We start from the raw sequence: 22,847 nt of genomic DNA, 5'->3' as shown, positions 1-22,847 counted from the left end.
GGGCTGTCAACAGCACAGCCTGTACATCCCCGCCTTACTCTCTGTGTTGTTTGTGAGTAGACATCGGGGCTCTAAGCACTTAGTGTGATGGGCAAGATGGTTTTCTACCCACTTTGCTGCCTTGGGGAGGAAGAGGGGACAGAGGAGCAGTTACTGAGTCCCTGGCATGGACTAGGACTGTGATGGTTTCTTCTTGCACATTGTCTCACTGACCCTGATGACCTTGGAGATTTACATCTTAATAACCCTGCTTAGTGAATGGGGAAACTGAGGCTCCGTTCAGTTGAATGACTCCTGGCCACTGTAGGGCAGAGTCAGGCTTCAAAGGCAAGCTTGCCTGAACCCCCTGAGCTTCTGCAGGCAGCCTGAGAATTGAACCGAGGACACCCTAAGTGCCCAGAGTCACGAGCGGGAGACTGAGGCTCAGTCTAGCCTTTCACTTGCCTGTTGTTCGTGCCTCAGGCCCAGCTCCAGCTCTGCACTGCCTAGAATTCTATGGGGCTGTGCAGAAACATGCCACCTGGTTTCTGCATGTGTGTGCCTCTGTCCCTCACCGATTTTCCTCTATTTAATCTGGGGCACTGGTATTCCTTGGTAGTGCTACTACCCAGACCAGTTGAAGGAAAGTGGGCAGCCTGCTCCTTGTAAATACCATGAGTCACATGTCTTCCTAACTGCCAAAAATATGTAGGCAATTCCCAGTATCCCTTTGGCCTATGTACTTTCCTGCAGGCAGGGAGCACTGTGTAACCTCAGTGCTCCCCAGTCCCTGTGGCTCACAGAGGTCTCTTTATCCTAGGAAGCTGGCTTCCGGTGGGCTGAGGAACTTTCCTCAGCCAACGTGGACTGCAGTTAGGACCACCAGGTACAGGGAGTGGGGGTGGGCCACAGAGCCAGGAGGGCTAGGGTGGTTGTTTACTGGCTGTGTGACTCTGAACTTTTCCCTATACTCTCTGAACCTGTTTCTCCATCCATAAAATGGGGTGATAACAATTGTAAAATGGGGTGGTAACAATTGTGACTAGAGAAGCTGGTGGAACAGCAGGGCCCCCAAGTAGGGGGCAGATTGCAAAGGTCATAGAAGATAAACAGAAAGTTTTATCCACGAAGACAAGTGGAAGGGTTGCCCTCAAATCAGAGGTAATGTGAGCAGTGTGAGAGTAATGGTGTGGACTTTGGGGCATACAGCAACTCCTGGGGTCTCTTTCTTCCCTGTGAATCTCTTGACCTAGGCTTTAGATTGCCCATGGGCTGTGGTACTGAGCTGGGGAGAGAGAGGTGGTGGGGTGCACCAGGTGGAATCCTGGTGACCACCCTGAAAGGGACTCTCAGGACAAGCTCTGCTTCCCTTGGCATTAGAAAGGGGTGCTTGTCAGCAGCTCCTGGAAGCCCTTGCACTCTCTAGAAACAACTATGTTGGAAGCTACCATTTGCCACTAGGCACTCAGAGAAGACACGGCCAGTCCCTCTTCCTCCTGGTTGCTGCAGCTTGGGAATCTGGCCCAAGGCCTGAATTGTTTCATTCTCCCATTGAGAATAAATGGAAGTGTGCCCATTTTTCCAAGGCTGACCTGGGGTCTAATAGTCCCTGAAGCCACTGTACCTCCAGTTGGCTTTGACAGATGTTCCTAGTCAGGGGAGAGAACCTGGAGGGACATTTCTTGTGCACAGCTACCTAGCTCCAGGCGTCCTAAATAAATGTGCTCCCTTTGCTTCTCCCTGGAGGAGCTGGAGCCTGGCTCCCCACAGGTTCTTGGAGCTGGGAGTTAGCTGAATGTGCCACCTCCAGGCCTTGCGGGAAGCTGGGTGATTGATGCCTGTAGTGACCTCACAGTGTTTTGATGGTCCTCTCATGTGTGGTCACAGCTCTGTCCCTTTCCAAGCCAAACTCAGCCTGTGCCAGGGACCAGGTCCCCGAAACAGCGCTGAGCTCCCCTGGCGTGGGTACCACGAGCCTCCCTTTAAGCCCCTGCTGCCTGGCTCCTGTGCAGATTGTTTTCATAGCCCCCGGCTTCCCGAGGGAAGAACAGAGGAGACCGTGGACAGGCGTTGGTCTGATGGTGGTAGGACTGGGGTGTTTGTTTCTCACAGTCACTTGCCCAAAGATGAGGGACATGTCTGTAGAACCCAATGCAGCTGCCCAGCTAAGCTCAGGTTGATTGTGGCATTGAACTGTTTCCACTCTGAGTATCCCTGCCCCCAGCGTGGTGCCACTTAGTCCACACACCTTGACTGACTTCCATCTGCCACCCCAAAGATCACCTCACTTTCAGCCCTGGGAGCAGATGGTCAGGAAGGAGAGCCAAGCTTGGGGAAGAGTCAGACCAAGGGAGAGCATGGGCTGGGAGCGGGGTGGGGGTGGGGGGGCAGGATCGGCCTTGCAGGAGCTACTGACTGCTATGTGGGCAAGAGAATGTTGCTTAGCCTGCCTGCCTCGGGTCCCTTGGCCTCTGACACAGCAGCACCACCACCAGAGCATGGTCCTTCCTGACACAAAGACAAGTGGGAGGGAAGGGGACACCAGGAAGGGAACTGGAGAGCCTGATTTCCCTGTTGGAGGGAGAGTGTCCCTGTGTATTCCCAGGAGTGTTGGCCTGTGTGGTTTGTGCAGATGCTTGAGTGAGTTACTTCCCCTGGAGCTGAGCACAAGCCTGAGTGTGTCTGAGGCTGGTGACTGTCAGTGGCGTGACTCGTGCTTGGCTCTAGAGGAAGTAACTCATGCAAGGAGCAATGAATGAGTCTACCCAGGTGAGGCCTTTGGAGCTGACACCACGTCTCAGTTACTTTTCTCATTGCTGAGACAAAATACTCAACACCCAAAGTTAAAGGAGGAGAGGTTTATTTCGGCTCACAGTTTGTAGAGGTTTCAGTCCATAGCCGGCTGGCTCTAAGGCGTGGCAGAAGGGCAGCACAGAGCAGGCAGGAGGCAGCAGCAGACAAGCAACAATAGCAAGCTTTCTTTCTGTCCCCTATATTCTCTCCAGGCTGCCTGTCCTTTAGGTGGGCAGCACTAATACTAGGATGGGGCACCCTTAATCCCAGCATCACAAACCTTAGATGGAATCACTTCCAAAAAGCCCACCTATGACTACAAGACACTTTGGGGAACATCTAGTTATAAGCCATAACACACCCTAACAGAGGGGAATCTGCCCTGGCAGCCTGGGCCAGAACTGTACGGGGCAGGGATGAGGGCTGGGATGCTGCTGGAGCCACGAGGACTCCTGATGTGGCTCCGGGGGACTCCTCAGCCCCTGACTGCTCCACACAGCCTTTCCTTCCCCCAGGCACTGGGGATTCTGGCCCTTTCCCAATTTTGTAATTCTCACACCACCCACACCAGTGTTTCCCATCTCAGCCTGGCGGGAGGGGACAGCCAAGCCAGGAGCAGGAAATCCTAACAGGTCCGCTGGCTCTGAAGGTAATGCGTGCAGTGAACTGGGCTTGGACTGAGGTCTGGGGAGGGAGCATCTGCCTGGCGAGAGGAGAGATGTGAGGAGGAGATAAGATCCTCCTTGCACACCCACCAAGTGCACCGCAGCCACAGCCCCCGTGGGTGTCCCCATCACACAGTGGGGCACAGCTGAGGCACAGAGGGTTAGTGGCAGAGCTGAGGTTTGGTGCCCAAGCCCCCAGCACAGCACATGTACAAGGGGCCTGGCTGATGGGCGTGGCCTTGGTGTGTTGAAAGCTCGAGTACTTTCCTGTTAAGACTGTGGTTTTCCCTTGGCCTGTGACAGTGATAGGTTTTGTCTCACTGATTCTAGGGAGAAGGCTTGAGGGGACTTCTGGGGGCCCTGAGGAAGGATTGAGTTTGATTGGCAGTGTCTGCAGAACCTGAGAGGGGGAGGTGAGGGACATCTGCTTGGCATTCTGGGCTCCTGCAGCCTGGCTCACACTGCAGTCCTGCTCTACTCCTCTGGTGCCTTCTCCATCAGCTCCAGGTCATTGCTGTGGGCTGTGGGAGATGCACTGTGTCTCATCTCTCTGGCCTTTGGCAGAAACTATCTCAAGGAGGCCCTCTGGTCAGAGCCTCCCCTGGCAGCCCTGCAGGTAGCCTTCAGGGCTCTGCTTTCCCCTTTTCCTCCTGATACCCCAGGGTCTCCAGCATCCTCTGCTTCCAGCCAGCAACCTCCACCCATGAGCCTGGTGCTGTCTCTGTCCCCAGCCACTATGCTGTCATCAGGCACAGCTGGGAATTGCAGCCTCTTGGAGGGCAGGGGCTCTGCTCCTAGTCTGGCATCAGCAGCCTGGCTGGCCCAGCTCTCCCCAGTGTCATGGCAGATCTTCCTGTCTTGTTTCACTCATTTATGTTTCACTCATAGTTTTACAGACCCTTGCTAAACAGGAAGGTGTCCTTGGTTTTGTCTTTGATTCTTTGAACCTCTTTGCTCCGGGTAGGCAGGTCCTTATATTCCCAGGTCCCCTGTGGTGAGCAGGACAGTTGGAAGGGACTCAATAGGTCCACCTTCCTCCAGCTCCAAAGGGCACCTCCCTGGACCTGTGGAGAGTGGTTGGTCCTACCTGCAGGCCCAGCTGTGGTCCAGTTGGGTTGGGACAGGATGTTGTAGAATATTCTCCATCTAGGCATTGCCTGTGATCCTGGATCAGGTGGATGCTTTGATCTCCACCGAGCTCGTGTTTCCCAACCATCAGCCAAAGAAGGAGTAAAGAGGAGTGACTATCACCCCAAACTGTTCATCGCCTTGTCTTGTGGGCTGTCAACCTGTACTGGAGCTTGAGGGGGGTCCTGGCACTGTCATTTAGAGATGAAGATAATTCTTGAGTGCTTGCTGTGCACCGGGTGAGCACTGTGTCACCCTGGTGTGTGTGTGTGTGTGCATGTATGAGTGATTGCAAATGTGTTCATGTGTGAGTGTACATGCATGCATGAGCATGTGTATGTGTGCATGGGTGCAAGTGTGTGTGTGAGTGTGCATGTGTGAGGGTGTGAGTGTATGTATGTAGGTGCATTGAGCATGCATAGGTGTATGTGTGTGTCCATATGTGAATGTATGTGTATTTGTATGTGTGAGTGTGTGCTGGTCGATATGTGCGCATGGGCACTTGTGAGTGTTATGCAGGTGTGTAAGTGCGTGTGTGTGGCTGTGAGTGTGTGTAGGCATGAATGAGTGTATGTGTATGGAAAACTCATCTGATAACTTTCACAACAAACCTATGGTAGCATCATCTTCAATTTATGAATATGGAAACAGGCTTGGGGGCTTACATGGAGTATTGAGGGACACCCGCTAGAAAATGCTTGGACCAGCAAAAAAGCTTGATCTTCCCAGTTCTAAGGCTCATGCCTGAGCCCCACCCACAATAAAACGGGTATTATTTTCTCCTCTTATTCTTGGAAATGTTAATAAGAATTTCCAGGACAGGGCCAGGCTGAAAGGCCCCTGCCTGACCTGTAATTGAATCCACTCCAAATGCTGAGCATCAGCCAAGCCACAGTAGACAGGGCCGGGCTCAGCAAGTAAGCATGGCCCTGGGCCTTCCCATGCGCATGTGCAGGAGAACAGCAGGAGGGGCACAGTCTGCCAGCCTCTGCACGTCACACTCCAGTATCTTCCAGGCCAAGGATGGGCAGGATGCAGGGACTGATGCTTCAGACTTTACAGTGCTTCTTCCCTGAGAAGTCCTCCCAAAGCTGTGCCATTACCCCTAGCAGGCTCTGGTCACTTCAGGCTGCCCAAGGGCACAGCCCTGCCTGTCGTAGTCCAGGCACCCCAAGCATCAACATGAAAGGCAAGTGCCCAGGCCTGTCCTCGGGCTCCACACTGTCTGTCTCTCTCTCCTCTTATCACTGACTGACTTAGTGTGCACTAAGGCTGCCTTGCATATGGTATGGAAGTTAGATACACATACAGTCCTGCAGCAAAGACCGTACATTCTGTATAACGATGCATTTTGTCCAGGTGCTACACATTTTGGATTATCTGAGAAATTTATTTTGAGTAGAGTGCTTTTGTTGTCTTCTGGATCGGTTCTGCAGGTTACTCTTTGCTTCATCCCCACAGACTCCCTGATGCATGTGATGTTTTGTGGCTCTGGTTTCTGTGCTGTCCATGTCCTGTCTCAGGATAACAGAGGTGAGCACCAGGGTATCAGAACCCTCAGTGCTGCCACTGTCTGTGAGGACAGGAAGGGTTTCCTGTGTTTTCAGTGTCACTTTATGCAACAACTCATTGTTCAGGGTGAAGCCAAGCATGAGCTTCAGGCCATGGAAGTCTCAAATCACAGAGCTTCTGCCTTCAGTGGTCACACATAGGACTACTATGTGCCAGCCTCAGGGCAGAAGTCACAGTCATGGGTGAAATGTGGCTCACAGAAGTAGTGCATGTGGCCTTTGTCAGTGTCATTTGAACACCATTAAGTGTAGCCTTCACTCTGCAGGGTGGTCTCTAGTTGGCTGAAATCCACACCAGTCCTCACTGTCTCCCACCCTGTTTCTCCCTTCATTCCCTGCCTGCCTGCTCCCAAATAGGCCTGAGTCTCCACTACCTGCTTAACTTGACATTCTCATTGAGTCTTCTTAGTAACATTTGACATACAAGGAAACTGGGGTTTCCTCCTATTTGGAGGTGACAGAACATATCCAGAGTCCCATTGCAAGAAGCAGGATGAGGGCTTGGTTTTAGTCTTCCTAATGTCACAGGCCCTACCCCTGCCTCCACAGAGTAGCTTCTAACCCGTCTTTCCATCTTTCATCCATTAAACCAGTTGTTACTACTGGGCTGCAGTGGCCAGGTCTGAGGGGTAGAAAGACACAGCTGTGACGATGAGTTTGTCCTGTGACCTGAGCTGGTGGTGAGGGAGAGAGCGAAAGAGAGAACGTTCCCTTTCCAAGATGCTTTCTGTGGATAGCAGAAGGGGAACTGGCCTGTCCCAGAGGCCACAGTATGGCCGGAGAGTTTTCAGTCTTAAGACAGTGATCTGACAGAACTTTTAAAAACATGCTCCCTTTTAGGGAAATCCAATAGAAAAAACCAAATAAATTATAATAGAAAACGTGCTACTCTGCCCCTGAGAATTAGGGAAGATGTAGCCACGTACCTGAGAGGTAGGGAAATTTTGGCAAAATAGTATGGGGAGGAGGCTAAAGTGAAAGTTTCCCTCCAACCTCTCCAAATTGCTGGGTCTGGAAGCTGACAAAATTAATTTACTGCCTGTTTACCAACTTGGGATTTCTATAACAAATCTGAAGAGTCCTGTCTCCTCTTCCCTGTCTCAGAGCAGTTTGAACAGGAACCCACCATCAGCCAGAATCCAAAATTGATAGATTCAGTTGAAATGTTCAAATGCAATTAATTGAGTTAAAAGACATTAATAGAAGGTTAAAGTGGGAGTCCTTGGAAGGAAAAGCACTTCGGTTTGCCCTAAGACTTCTTCACAACACTAAATACCAGGACATAGTTCCAGAGTCTGGATAGGAAAGGTTTGGTCCAAATATCACATTGTTTAAAATAATAAGGCTATAAACAATTTGAATCATTTGATCATTGAGCTTGATTTGAAAGACATGTTTTGAGTGCTGGACCTTACCTTTTAAACAAATTCCATGGCTAAGCATTTGTAGATTGAATATCTTCTTTTGTGTACTGAATATTTTTCTGGTGATATAAATGTATACTCCCTGGGCTCCCCATGAATTTCACATATGAAGTTTTCCAAAAGCAGGACAGACTAGAATTAAATCTACTAAGAACATTGACAGTGATCTCTTGTTTTTCCCAGTCTGGGTTGCAGTAACCATTATGAAAAATAAATCTTTGAAGTAGATCAAACCGAAGAGCAGGTTCCTTGAGTCTTTGGTGAACTAAAAACGGCCCCATATTTCTGGTCCTATGTAAGCCAGCAATCGAGTGGAAATCTGGAGACTGGAATCAGGCTGGGTTCTGGATTATTCATCTCTGCAGGAGGGAGAGACTTCCTGGGAAGGATGGATATTCAGCAGGGCTGCACTCTGGGAGCCCCTGTGAGGAGGGTCAGCGGGGGAGGGACACAGACGGCAGGTGCCCTTCTGGTGGCATCTGTGGTCACCCGCCAAATGAGGCATGGTAGGTTCGATGAGCTGGAGCATTTCCTAAGCAACTGTCACACTAGTCCCCTGGAGGCTAGAAGTGTGGGGCAGGATGTTCGGATGTGGACTCAGGAGCTCTGAGAGGAGACAGCTAGGCCCTAGGCTGCTCAGCTTCCTTCCGGAATCAGGCAGCAGCAGAGGCTCCTGGGTGGAGATGGTGAATGCCAGTGGCCTGGGCTGGAGAACTGGGCCCCCTAGGCATCCTCCTCATCTCCTTCCAGACACTCAAACATTCTGCAGGCAGCAGAGTCTTGTGCTGGGAAAGCCCAGCGGTGAAGTCAGGTGCCCTGCAGCCGTCCCTGCTCTCAGAGGAACATTCCACCCGCTGGCCGTCCTCAATGTGCAGCTGCAGGAGGAAGTGCGTTTAGAAGTAGAGTGACAGGGAGAGGAAGAGGGAGATGGAAAGAACCTGCTGCAGACACTTCCCATCCATTGTCACCCTGCTTTAAGCATCACCTGCTCTGGGCCCAAGGGACAAGAATGTTTGCAGAGCTCTGTAGAATGCCTGGCATACCCTCGGAGGGAGCACATGCCCAGTCCACCTGCCTTTGCTTTGCAAAGTCTGATTTGAAACTCTTGCCCTTTCCCCATTTAGCAACATTTTAATTACAGTCAGGGTCACAAATAATTCACTCTTTGATCTATGTTGCCTGTAAGTTAGCATATTGGGCATTACTTCAGGCTTCTGTTGCTTTGATTTCAAACAAATTGTGTGTTGGGGGGAGAACTTTTAGTTCCAGTTGACGGAATTTGCTTATGCCCCTTTTGGTCCAAATTTAATGGAAACTGCAAATTTCCAGACCGGCAGGATTGGGTGCCCACCAAGGCTTTGATGTTCCAGATGACTGCACACTCTGTGCCAAGTTAGATCAGGACGAGCCAGGGTCTAGTCCAGTGCTCAGGCCCCAGGACTTGGCACACTCGAAGCTCGAGGCAGCTGCTGGCTGAGCCCGGGAGCCCAGGTCTCAGAGCTGCAGCCCGTGGCTCAGGCCCAGCCTGCACCTGTTCTGTTCAGCTCATGCATGTTTTAAAAATCTGAGACATTTATGTTAAAATCCAGATATTTCAGGCATCTATGACTGCCTGACTTTCCTACAGCTCAGCGATTTTCAAGAGCAGTAATATTTATTCATCTCAAAACTCTGTGACGTGGGCAGGCTTGGCAGGGTCAGCCTTCTGTTCGGCTTCAGTTGAGAGGTGGGGCTGGAACCATCCCATCCAAGGCTGCTCGCTCCTGTGTCCTGCAGCTGAACTGGCCCCCAGGCAGACCTCCCTGGCCTGCAACAGCCCTTCCACATGGCTGCCCGGCTTCCTCCTGGTGCAGCAGCTATGTTTGGAGCAAAGGAGTCCTAAGAGAGGGAGACCTGGTGGAGGGGCCTCGGCTCTGCTCACTTGCTCTCCGAAGCTGTGTAGCACATCCCAGTTCATTCTGACTCCAGAGCAGTCAGAGAGGAATTAGATTCCACTTTTTTGATGGGAAATCATCGAAGAATTGGACATGTCTTAAAATCAATATGCACATTTCTCACATTTCTTGGGAAATGAGATGACCAGGCAAGACTGAGTCTGAGTTGTAGACAGGGCATATACCTCGGGCTTGCTGGGTACCTGTCACTCTCTGAGAGAGCACACCTGGCTCTTGGGGTGTGGGAGGTTGGGTGGGCGCTCAGTTCCAGGGAGATTCAGACTCAACCTCTGTTCCTTCAATTTGCAAAGACTTCTCATCTGGAAAAGTGGAACAGTCTCAGAGTGTAGTAAGTTATATCCACATAAGTACTTTTGCTATGAACTAAGCACCTGATTACTCTCCTTCTTCTGAGATGCTATTTGGAGGTGGAGGGTTGTGTGTGTGTGGGGGGAGTGGTGTGGGCAGAGGCTGCTGAGATGGATCCACCGATTAATGGTAGGTAGCAGTTCCTTTCTAAACTTCCTGGGATGTAACGAATGACTCAATCCACAGAGTCCATGCAGCCAAGAAAATAATTACATATATGGAATGCTTTGTGTTCAATAACTGAGATAATTGGGAAGTAGGCATTTTAAATTCTTTAAACCAATTGCACAAATCATAATGTACAGCTCGAAAGACGAACACAAAGTGGACATAGCCAGCTCTCCTGTGGTCATTTCTTCTTCCGCAAGGGGAACCATCATCCAGACCCCTGATAATACCCTCAAGTTTAACCTGGTTTTTAAAAGCTTATATAGTGGAATTCTGCAGTATGACTCCTGGAGTAGCTTCCTCTGCTGCATAATGTGTCGGTGGCAGTCCTATATGCTGTTGCTTGTAGCTGTAGTTATTTCATTTTCATTGCTTCTTGGGTGCCCTTTGTGTGTTAATTACTTGTCACTGTGTATTAAGACTGCCATGTACTTGTTGGGTGGACTGCTAATGAGCATTTAGTTTGCCCCAGTGTTTGACTGTCATGGATAATGTTGCTGTGGTGTGTGGCACTCCTAGCTATCCTGCATCTGTGTCCATACTTGTTATTGTTAGCCTGGAATCTTAGCCATTCTGGATCTGTAGCAATGGCTCCTTGTGGCTTTATTTTGCATTTTCCTCTTAATGAACGAGGCCCTGTAGAAGCAATTATGATTTCCTCTTCTGTGAAATTTCTAAAGTCTTTTGCCCATTTTCCCACAAGATTGTCTGTTTTCCTTAGCAGTGTTTCCCACTGATTACAACTATTGATTTTGGGGAGGAGATAAATCTCTGCCCTGGGTAGAAGGTTTAGCAGCATCCCTAGCTTCCAGCCACAAGATGCCAGCAGCATCCCTCCTGTATCTAAAAATGTCTCCAGACTTGGCCACACAGCTCCATGGGGAGGGAGGAACGGCCAGAACACCTCCATCTAATGACCACTTATGTGGAAGAGGTGCTCTGTGTCCTGGATAGGAGCCCTTTGTCAGTTATGTATGGATGTTGTAAATATCTTCTCCTGCTGTGTACCATGGTTTCTCATGCTTGTAAAAGTGGGGGGTTTTGGTGTTTTTTTTTTTTAATGAATGGGAATTCTTTTTTTTTTTTTTTTGTACCAGGGATCAAACTCAGGACCTTGCGCTTGGCAGGCAGGCACAGTGCCACTGAGCTAAATCCCCAGCCATGGAAATTCTTAATGTAGTTTAGTTACCAATCATTTTTTTAAAAGTTGTTTTTTCTTTGCAGTACTGAGAATTGAATATGCTAGGCAGTGCTCTGTCAAAAAAGAACCCTTGGCCAGGGATTTAGCTCAGTGGTTCCGGTGCCCGCCTCCCAAGTGCAATCCCTGGTACAAAAAAAAAAAAGAGCCCTTTTGAATTTTTATTTTGAGGCAGAATCTTGCTAAGTTGCCCAGGCTGGTCTCAAATTTGTGAATCTCCCGCCTTGATGTCCAAGGTATTTGGGATTACATGCATGTGCCACCACACCCAACTGTTAGGTCTTTTAAAATTCCTGCTTTATACATCCTTGCTGATCCTACATTTTCTTCTGAAAACTGTAAATCTACAGTCTGTGTTGGTATTAATTTTGTTAATTTATTTTTTGCACGATGAAAGAAGGTTAGGTGTCATTTTAAAACTATGTCTATTCAAGTGACTTAGCAACGTTTATTGAAACTTTTGTTAGAAGTCTTAATGATGTAGGTTTATAATATGCCTGGATACCCAGTAGGCTAAGACCTCTTTGCTACTTTTAGCTTTTAGGATGTTCATATAATTTCTCAGATCATCCTGCAGGTTTCCACTAAGAAAAAAATAGTGAGGTTTTCATTTGGATTCTCCCTATGAAACTGGAAACTCAAATTTATAATATTGAGCCTTCCAATTTGTGAAGATAGTTTATCTCTTCACTATTTAGGTCTTTCCAAATTTTCTCTTTCCCTAAAGAGGGATGGGTAAAAAAAGAGCTTGTAGTAGTAGCATCTTACAATAGCAAATGCTGTTATTTTTCAAAACAGGCATCTGTTTGCATTTTTAAAAATTATGTTTCTTGGATTAAAAAAATAGAGAAAGAGAGAGATTTCTTAGCCTGGCATTCAGTGGGTTTAGCACTCCTACTCCCTCTCCCCATCGTATGCATCTGAGATGCTGCTCCAAGTTTCCCAATCCCCTCTGCCTGGACTGAAAAACCCCACTGGTACTTCAGGGCCCAGGCCAAGTGTCTCTGGAGCAACTCATCCCTGATGGCAGAGTTGCTCCTTCCTCTGTGTCCCCTGGCGTTCTGGCCACACAAGCTGCTCTTGTGTCTGTCACCCTGTCCAGAGGCTGGTAATGTTCTAGTTCCCCTCCTGTGGTATAGTACACAATGCTATCAGGTTGAGAAATGTCCATTCATTCATTTGATGATCAGCCCCTGAGATCCTGCTAGCTGCCAATCCCTGCACTGAGATTCTGGGTCCCAGAGAAGGTAAATCATGCACCCTGCCCTTGAGGGCCTCCTGGATACTCACAGACCATTCCAGCACCTGTGGAACCCCTGGCTGGGTGGGAGAGGGTGGGAAGGCCCCACACAGAATCGTCCCATGGGGAATTTCAGAGCTCACCTCCCACCAACGCACACCCAGTCACAAGAAAGAGTGGGAGCTCAGACAGCGTTTCCTCTCTGGTGACATTTGTCATGTCTTGGCCTGGATGGCCCTAGGTGGCCAGGAGCCTGTGTGGTCTCCCTTTACCTGGGGGACAGCCAGTCAGTAATTGTCTGGCTCACAGGACAGACCAGTTTGTCTCAAGCAGGTGGCATCTCTCAGCCCATCTTGGTGGTCTGAATCTACAGGGTTTTCCGTAATGAAACACAGTAGGACTGTGTTTTTTTTACCGATTAGAAGCTGTGTGTGTGTGGCCTGGATTTCTCATGGTTCCTCTTCCTTAGATTTGGGGTGTCCCTCCCCCACTGTCTGACCCCCTTTGCCTCCCTGCTGGCCCAGACTATGTGGACAGACCTAAGCCTGGCCCCAACTTGAACCATGTGTGTTTTCAAAAAATAAAATGAAATTTAGGCAAAAATGGAAATATCTACATGTTTATTTTTAAGTAGACTTTTAAAATGTTAAGTGCTTTTGTTGGTTGGGAAACATCAAAATAGGTTGTGTGTAACTTGGGTTGCTCATAAAAGGAGCCTCACTCTTGATATATTTAGAGGAGTTTTCATATTAAATTTTTCTCTATTTTTCTTTTTAAACCAAAAAGAGCTTGGAAAATTCCTCCACCCTCTGCTGGTGGACTTTCCTGGCCTCGTAGTTCTGGTACAGACTGTTTCCTCAGCTGGAGAGTTAAGTTCACTGCGTGCTGCAGGACCTTGAGATCTGCTTTTCTCTCGGAGGAGCCACATCCTGTCAGGCCAGTGGCAGGAATGGATGGGACCAGCATTCTGAAGGGCAGAGCTGTGGCTTCCTCTGAGGGAAATTAGGCAATGATTTTAAACAAATTGTTTTTGCCAGTGCCTGGCTCTCCCTCTGGATTCCCCCCCCGGTTTCTGTCCACTTGCACCAAAAGCACTGGAAGAAATTTCACTGAAGGCTTCCCAGAGAAAGAGCATTTGGAAGGATTTGCAAAACACGCCATGAAAAACAGCTTGGGGCGCTTCCGGCGTGTGTCTGTTTTCTCTTGTCCCTCCTTCCACAGTGCCCAGCCCCACCAGGTCCCTCCTTCTCCCTCTCCCTCCTGGAGTTTTGCCAGCTGTACCCCTCTTATACTACGTAAATTTGGTCTCATGTCATCTTCCACGCCCACATCTTCACAACCCACCCAACGAGTATTCAGCACAAGAAGTCCTGCAGCTACCAGGACCACAGCAGGAGGAAGTTATATAATCTTTCCCCTTTTTCTTTTCTTCCTTTTTTTTTTTTTTTTAAACTAGGGGTTAAACCCAGGGCCTTTGCACTGAGCTACAACCCCAGCCCATTTTTATTTTATTTTATTTTTATTTTGAGACAGGGTCTTGCTAAGTCACTGAGTTGCCCAGGCTGGGCTTGCCCTTGAAATTCCTCTTGCCTCCCCATAAGTGATGTTATAAAACAAGCTAGAACAATAACGTAGTATTGTAAGGACTAAGCAGAGAAGTCGTAGAGGACTTTCTGAGCCCCTTCCTTGGGAACAGACCTGCAGGCCATGTAGCCTGCAATCATCAGCTAAATCTCATCCAGGGATGTGTCACCTTTAGCTGGGTCCCCAAGGCCAAGGGACAAGTGGGGTTGCTAAAACCCCGGAGCAGCCCTCTGGCCTCTTCCAGAGAGCTTGCCTCACAGAAATCACTGGACTTTAGCCAGGCAGTTGGAGACCTGCAGACAGGGAGGGACAGGGCTACCTTGCCAGGCTCTGAGCTTGACACACAGACAGGCAGACCAGTGAGTGGCATGTGCCATGAGGTGGAAGGCTGCCAAGAAGTGGAGTCCTCTGGGAGCTGTTCTCCCTGCAGCCTGGTACAGGCCACTTTGAAGGCATCAGCTCCTGTCTCTCCTCAAACCATTCCTGAGAGGTCACTGGAGCTGAGAAAACTACGGGTGTCCAGTCTGCAGCCAAAACTCGGATTGAGTGCCACCGAGGGCCCTCAGAGGCCATGTTGCACCAAGCAGCTGATGCTGGGTGCTGGACCCCTGTGCCAGCAGGGTTTCCTCTATCTTTCTCCCACCCAGAGGAAACACCCAACATTCCAGAGCATCCTTATATTTAGGCAGGGCCACTGTTCTTCGTTCCAGAGGCTGGCTGGTGAGGCCAAAGTGTCCCAGCTGAGTGCATAGTGTGGCTGTGGCTGGTACTCATGTGAGCCACCCCTGGTGGATCACTGCAACACAGCCAACTTCTTCCCCTGTCTGGGGTCTTAGCTGTACCCATGTGCACTCTGTGCCATGGCACCTGCAGGTCCCTGACTCCCTGCTGGGTTCAAGGCCAGCTGCAGTGCTGCCTTCTCTTGCTGCTGAGTCAGCTGGCCTGGCCTCTGGGCTCCAGCACATGATGGGCATCCCTTGCACTGCTGGGCTGAACTCCCCTGAGAAGTGTATTAGACCTCCAAGAATCCACGTCTCTCTGGATGGCCATAGAATTGGCATGAAGTACAGGGGCCTTTTGCCACAGTGTCTAGCACTCAGCTGCCCTCAAGTGTCTTGGCTGTGGCTGAGCCCTCTGAGAGGCAGGGAGTGTCCTGGGGCTGGGCAGGGTTCTCAGAACAGAGGGAGAGGGGAAGGAGCTGCACACCCTGAAGTAGGAAACACCTGGTTCAGAGGCCCTGCCCCTTCCCTGTCAGCAGGATGCTCACTCCACAGTGCAGGCCCCCTCCTGTTCCAAGGAGGCTCAGAGCAAATGCTGTAGAGCCAAAGGTGTGCATATGTGGGTGTGCACACCCATGTGTGTGTGCTTGTTTGTGTTATGACATTGCTGAGGCCTGACTAAAGAATGAATTAAGGAGACAGACAGGAAGCTTGTTCCAGTGGATAGGGTAGGATAGGTGAGCCCAAGGACAGGGAGGACTTGAGCATCTGGGGAGGGAGTGCAAAGCCTGGCTCTGCACCTCTCTGCGACTGCACCCTGAGCCAGCTCTGCAGGAGGACAGTGCCATCAACGGTCCCGGCATGGGCAACAGCAGGGTGAGGCTGCAGCTGGTGTTAGGGGTGGCTGCAGCCTGCTCATTGCCCCCCAGGCTCTTGCTGTTTACACGGCCTGGAAGATCAGGGCAGCCCTCATGGAGCTGCTCTAGGTCTTCGTCCTGGTGCTGACCAAAGGAGTCAGAGGCCTTGGAGGGCTGTATTGCTGCATTGAAGCTCTCCAGAAGGTCCCTGGCAGGCCAGTAGGACAGAAATAAAGGTCCACTCCTCCCTGGGTGGTGAGTTGCAGGCAGTGCAGTGGGTATGGGTAGTGACTCTCTACAGGGGCTGTTGCTCCTTCCAGCTTCTGACCTGCACACTGTTACTGTGGTCCAGCTATGTCCCCCACACAGAGCAGAGCTGTGAACCCCAGGACACAGTTGAGGAAACAACTATGAAAAGGGGGGCAGGGACAGGGCCCAGGTCTCCCAGACTAGATGGGTGGGGGCTGAAGCAGGGGTTTTTGAATCCTTCTTCTAGAGGGTCCCCCAGGCTGGCAGGGAAGAGAAGCCACCAGCTCCCATTCTGGAGGGAGGTCAGCAGTGGGGGCTCAAGTCCAAAGGGGGCCCAGTGGAGGCCTCAGGGCCCCTGGAGTGTATCAGTGGGGTCCCCAGCGGGCCCAGACCAGTCCGTAGCCTCCTCCTGGGGCCCTGCTGCCCACCAGCCCTGCCCTTGTGCTTGGTGTTGCCCCCAGAGCTGTGGCAAGGCAGCCGTTTTGAAATAGTTGTTTGGGCTTTCTGGAAACTCCTGAAGCTGGAGTGAAAAATCCTCCTGGTAGTTCTAAAGAAGGCTCCAGGCCGTGGGCGCCAGGTTCCTGCATGGCTCGGGCTCGGGGAAGTAAACAGGCCTGAGCCGGAGTGGTACAAGCCACGCTGCCAGACTGTAGGTGCTGGAGCCCACAGCATGGGCAGCCACTGCATGGGCAGCCACTGCATGGGCAGCCACTGGGGCCTCTGTGTGCCAGGGTTTGCCCAGGTGCCCGGGCAGGCCAGGAAGCAATGGTGTTTGATGTTATATGAGGAGCTCTAGCAGGCTTCCTGGAGGGACCCAGCCCGTGGGCTTGGTAGTGCCTGACCCCCCTCCATGAGGCCACCATGCCCAGCCTCCTTAGCTGACAAAGCAGGTCTCTGTCCTTGCTGGCCGCAAGTGGAGGAAGACACAGCTTTTGGAAACAGCGGCTGTTCTCCCAAGCCCTGGGTGGTGGGCAGCGTGGCCTGAGCATCCCCTCCCTCCTTGGCACGTCCTGGAGGGGAGACTGTCTCCAGTTGCACGGGGCGGCTTCAATTTCCCCCCTGCTGATCACTACCATATGGGGACTTGGGACTGGGTTGCCACATCTTCAAATTTTCCATCAAAACTAGATCTCTAGATATTTGTGCAAAATTTCTCAATTTTTAAAATTGTTCAAAACACTATGTAGGCTGAACCATACACACCTGCAGGCCAGACTCGGTCCCTGGGTGGTCCGCAGGTGACCCTGTCTCAGCTGTCAGACACCAAGGCCACCTGAGCAAAAGTCTCCATGCCGGGGGTAGGAGGGCACTGAGTCCACAGCCGAGGAAGATGTGGCAGATTCCTCTCCTGCCCTCCAGAGAGGGGAGGAAGTCCTCCAGTTTGTCTTGGTTCGCATCTGCCATCTGACCACAGTCATGGGGCAGGAGTGCACACACACTGTCCCTCTGTGGCATTTCTGTTGCTGTCTATCTGACCCTGATGTGCTGGGTCAGCCCCACTGCGGTTCACTGAGGCAGCTCCCCCTTCTGTGCCTACGTTCCCCTCTCACGGGTCTTGAGAGCAGCCTGGACCCTCCTGCTCCTAGAGGTGTGGGCCAATGGCAAGGCTGGGGCCGGTGCTGACCAATCAGAGCAGCGGCCATACAGTGAGAATTAATGGCAACATAGCACAGAGGGGGAGAAAGCAGGAGCCTTTGGATAAGAGACCTGGAATGAACCCGAAATTCCCCCTATAACTAGCCATATGACCCGGAGTTACTGCAGGAACTCTGTTCCCTCATCTGTCAAGTAGGGACAATAATTCCTTCCTAGTTGAGGTGGCACAGTGCTTGGCACACAGGGACTGGGGGCTCCCCAGAAGTTGTAAGTGATCCAGGCCCTTTCTAGGCCCCATCTCTATCAGAAGATGCAGGGCCAGGTTCTCAATGACCAACTCACAGGTTTATTTTCGGGACAGAAACAAGTTGGATAGCACCTGTACACATTTTGCAGGTGTATTTCCTTTCCAATATTTATTTTTGTCTCTTCTACATAGCATTGTGGCAGATTTAAAAGGCCCCTAGTTGTACCTAAAGCAGGCTTCCAGCCCTGCTGTCTTCCCTTCTTCCCACAGTCCTTTGCTCCCTTCCCTTCTCCCCAGGCTGAAGGAGAGGCTGGGTGCTGTAGGGCCTGGGGCAGGGGAAGTGCCCGTAACACTGGGTGAGCCTGAGAAGAGGTAGAAGCAGGGCAGCGGGGGTGGGAGGGGATGGATTCTGGAGATCTGTGGAGGAAGGAGAACGTGGTGAGTGATGAGGTGCCCGAGGAGGGTGGGGGGAGAAATGGGAACTGAGTGGTTGGCAGTGCCACCAACCAAAAGCGATGGTGGGAGTGTTTTGCTGAGAAGAGGTGACGAGCTCACCAGCACAAGCTGACCTCAAGATGTTGGCGAGGTGTCCAGGTGGAATTCATGCAGTCTTCACAGTGGCCCCACGAGCACAGGCACTGTAGTTGTCCCCTCTTCGGGTGAGTACAAGGAGGGTCAGAAATGCCGGGTACCTGGCTGCTCCAAGGTAGAGAGGCTGGTGAATGTAGCCAGTTCGACTTGGGAGCTCTTTGCCTTACTTACCTGTCCGTGCATTTGTTTCACTAACTTGCACCAGGTGCCTGCAGGAGGCTGGCACTGTGGGGGTGCTCTGAGTGCATCCACCGAACATGTCTGCCCTCCTGCTCTTCCTCTTCCTTGCACACACTGCCTGTGCTGGAGACAGAGAGCCCACAGATGAGGGCCTGTGGAGGTTTGGGGGGTGGGGGTGAGCAGCACAGGTGCCGAGGGAAGTCATGAAGGGGCTCTGCCCCAGCATCCTCATACCTGGGTCAAGAGAGAGGCCTGCCCCGCCCTCAGGAGAAGGCCTCACAGGAGCTGATTCCCATCACGGTGGCTTCCTTGGGAAAGTGAGACTTCTCATTTTTCAGATGAGGAAACCGAGGCAGGGAGGAAACAAACACTGCCCAAGGCCCCCAATGAATGAGCACTAGAGCCAGGTAGGAATGGAATCCAGTGTCTGCGAAGGCATCACATACCACTGCAGAAGGCCTGGCCCCAGGGCTCCTGCCCAGCCCCCCACCAGTCGCCCGGGCACCCACACCCCCTCAGGAGCAGCTGGTCAGTGGGTGTGGACTTCCTGCTCCTGCAACCCTCACCAGCCCAGCCTCCCCTTCCTGGGATGAGTTGCAGCTGCCCCCGGCCCCATGTCTGAGCCCCTGCCACTGGGGGTGCCTTAATGTATCTGGGGGAGTTGGCCAAGCCCAAGCCCGGAGCCAGTGCCATTAAAATAAGCCGAATGCCAGAACGCAGGGGCCTGACAGAGCAGGTGGAAACAGCTGCGGCCCCTCCTAAATTTAGGCAGGCGCTGCTCTGCCCTTCTTCCTCCCTCTGTGGGCTTTCTGGGTGGCTGCTGCCTCTGTCCTTGGCTGGGTACATTCCTGAAAGCCACCCCCAGTATGACTCACGGGGATAGGGCAGCCCAAAGAGGAATTTCTGTCTTCTCCACTGAGGTGCTTTTAAGCCAGTCAGGCCCGATCAGCTGGCTCTGCCCTCCACATCCTGTCCCGCCTCCCTTCTAGGCTGAGTTCCCAGGGGACCAGCCTGGTGACAGAGGAGAGCCTTGAATGATGTGGCCACGCCCAGACATGTCGGCACTTCCTGAGGCTGCTCTAGAAGTACAGCAAGGCTTGGGCTGGGGCCAGGGCCGGGGTCAGCCTCAGGTGGGTGGCCAGGGCCTGGCCCAGCCTCAAGGGGAGCCCAGCACACATTGCACCCAGTTCTTGTTTATTCTCTCAGTGTCAGCAAAGCCCGAAGATCAGCTCATCTGAGGGGTTCCTAAATATGAATGACCTGTGAGACCATTTTAAACTAATATAAACTAAAAATGTGTATGTATACCCAGTGTTTGGGCAGTTATTTGTTGGGGGATGAAGTGAGTATTGGGAGAGGTGTACATTTCAGAAATATGCTAAGCAAACATTGGGCTACACACAGTACAGTGACTACAAGTGGTAAATGATTGTGGAATAAGAAAACTGTCCATGGTGCCCAACCTAGTGAATGAGGGAAATGCGGAGGGCCACCTCCCTCTTCCTGCGTGTGTTCTGACCTCCTTCCTGGTATTTGTCTAGGGAAGACAGGTGCTTGGGTGTGACGTTTACATAAACTGATTTTAGTTTAGTGGAGTCCAGGACAGCATGGTTCAAACCTTGAATATTCCGTGGGGACTTTATTATGGGCTGGATGGGACAGACTATGACTGAGGTAGGAAATGAGCTAGATCCAGCCTCTAGGCAGGGCTAGATTAGACCAGAGAAAACAGGAGATGTCTCCTGCAAAGATGGGCTTGGCAACTTGGGGAATGAGCAAACATTCGGGCCAGACCCCAACACACCTCACTCCACCCTCCCCAGCCACACCTCAGTCTGACCCTGTCCTGGGTGGTCACGCCCTCTGCTACACCCACCCTGCCCTGAAACCTCCCCTAGGGGAGGGACAGGTGCTTCCTCTACCACCCTATGCGAACCTTTTAGCTTTGGGTCAAACCAGGTAGCAGAGGGAGGGACAGACACTATGGAAAGACGGCCACAGGACAGTTTTTGTAGTGTCAGTCAGTCCCAGAGAGATTCCAGTAGGAGCCGGACACCTCCCCCACCCACAGGTCAGAATGTGACAGGACACCTGCTTGCATGCCACTCACAGTCCCACGGAAGCCCCAGTCATCCTGAATATCCTGACAGGCTTGTCCTGCACCCCACCCCATGGAAATCCACTCCATTAGGCCCTCTTGTAGCATCCTGCATCCACACCTTGAACAACAACTTATTATATCAAGTCTGTAATTGTGCATTTGTTTTTGTGGCTGTTAGGTTCATGTGGTCCACCCGAAGTAGACTGTAAATCCAAGAAGAGGGACCGCGGCTGTCTGCTTGAGCACTGCTCAGCTCTGGCACACAGTAGGCACTCCAGAAATACTTACCTGATGAATGAATGAGGGGCAGACTTAGGAGCAAGGGCAATGGAAAGGTGAAGCATGACTCAGCTACATCTGAGGGTAGGTTGGTGCCTGGCGTCGCCCCCCAAGACAGAAATGGTGCTGCTTGGCAGGCTGTGCTGTTGAGAGGGCTGGGGTGCTTCGCAGGGGCTGTGTGGAGGTGCAGCCTGGCTTCTCAGGATGACCTGGCATGGCTAATGGGAATGATGACCGCTGCGGTACTTATGTGTGACTTGACAGCTTGAGGTGGGCATCGAGTGATGTACAAGCACTCTCTGATTTAGGCCTCACCCCACTTCACAGCTGAGGACAGTGAGGCTCAGGGAGGCCAATGGAGACGAGTGACTATGGATTTTTTTTCTGACTTTTTTTTTTCTTGAAATATAACTTACATATGTCATTTGCTCTTTTTTTTTGGTACCGGTGATCGAACTCTGGTCTTTGCGCTTGCACAGCAGGCGGTGAAACCACTGAGCTAAATCCCCAGCTGTCATTCACTCTTTAAATGTGTAATTATTTTGTGGGGAGTTGTGCAGCCATCACCAGCTCCACAAGCTCTGGAACATCTCATGGCCCCGGTTGGCACGCACCCTACCCGTTACCCATCTCTCCCCATTCTCCCCTCCTCCCAGCCCCTGACAACCCTTAACCTGACCTGTCTGTATGGTTTTGCCCATTCTGAGCTCCCACATAAATGCAATCACATAGTGCTGGTTTTTGTGTCTGGTTTTGTTCTTGGAGTGTAGTTTTTTCAAGGTTCACCCCTGTCATAGCATGGACCCAGGCTTCTCTCCTGTTCATGGCTGACCCCTGTTCCATTCCACGGGTGGACTATATGTATTGATCTGTTCATCAGTTGATGAACACGCGGGCTGACTACACTTTGGGGCTGGTGATGAATAATGCTGCTATGAACTTTCACATGGAAATTTGTGTGTGGACACTTTTATTTCTCTTGGGTATATGCCTAGGAGGAATTGCCTGGTCATGTGGTAACTGATTAACGATTAAGGAATTGCCAGCCATGACTGGAAGAGCTCTTGGATTGAAACCTCACCTGCACGTCACGTGTGAAGTGAGCTCCTCCACGTGGAGGCTGATGTCTAACCAGGGTGTGTCAAGTTCACCTTCTCTTTGGGGTGGCAGAGTTCATGGGTTCTGAGACTAACAGATTCAACAGATGCTGTAATAAATAGTAATGATCAGCACAGGAACTAACATTTATAGAAGGGGTACCAAGCACCAGTGACCTCAGTGCTTCCAATGTGCTATCTCATTTCATTTTCACAGTGACCTTGGGGGCAGGCTCTGCTGTTCTTTGCATTTTCCACAGGAGGAAGCAAGCTCTGAGTACAAGTGACTTGCCTGCATAGTGAGTGGCAGGGCCAGAGGGCTGCGTGGGAAGGCTCCCTGCTGCCACTCCCCTCTCCTGTGTGATGCTGCCCTGGTGGTCCTCCATGAGGGCCTTGGGAACAGTTCCTGCTCAGTGACTGTGGCAGCTTGAGACTGGCCCATCTCTTTCCTGCCTGGTTGGGCCCAGGTCCTGATGCCTCCAGCTAGGGGGAAGACTTGGGCATCAAACTCAAGAGCCAAAAGGTGCAGGAGGCTGAAATAGAAAGGTGACCTCGGCCTATGTGTCAGTGTGAGGCTGTTTCTTAGTGCAGGGTCAAAGGCTGTTGGAAAAGTCCTGAGGCTGTCTTCAGGGGTTTCCTGTTGCTGGCTGAGCCCTACATCCTGAGGGCCTTTGAAAATGGTCAAGTCCTGGGCCCAAGCCCCAAACTACAAAATCAAGATCTGCAGGAAAGGGCTGAAGAATGTAGCTTAGAAGTGTTCTAGGGTGTTCTTACCTAGCACTGGGGACTGGGGAAGGGGAACTTTGGGCTCCATGGGGATAGAAATGCCGCTGTCAAGCCACGTGAGGCTTGCTGGGGTGGCTGCAGGCAGGACTCTT

General features: G+C 51.4%; 1 protein-coding gene and 1 long non-coding RNA gene across 3 annotated transcripts in view; one reads left to right on the top strand and one right to left on the bottom strand.

The window, feature by feature from the left end:
• The window catches only part of Cemip (cell migration inducing hyaluronidase 1), a 135,535-nt gene that overhangs the window by 31,807 nt on the left and 80,881 nt on the right, over window positions 1-22,847 (top strand). The window lies entirely within an intron of this gene.
• LOC110350759 (uncharacterized) lies at window positions 17,857-19,514 on the bottom strand. 2 transcript variants are annotated; one of them, XR_015441783.1, is made up of 4 exons: window positions 18,727-19,514; window positions 18,484-18,615; window positions 18,277-18,374; window positions 17,857-18,138 (listed from the first exon to the last, which is right to left on the bottom strand). It is a non-coding gene; the product is annotated as an uncharacterized LOC110350759 (long non-coding RNA). The 2 variants fall into 2 exon arrangements; XR_015441782.1 differs by having other exon boundaries at window positions 18,277-18,615.

Source organism: Heterocephalus glaber, unplaced genomic scaffold (assembly GCF_053883595.1).
Source record: "Heterocephalus glaber isolate CG9 unplaced genomic scaffold, H.glaber_assembly_v1.0 deba00001531, whole genome shotgun sequence".
NCBI lineage: Eukaryota > Metazoa > Chordata > Mammalia > Rodentia > Bathyergidae > Heterocephalus > Heterocephalus glaber.
This window is presented reverse-complemented; position numbering and strand designations above follow the sequence as displayed.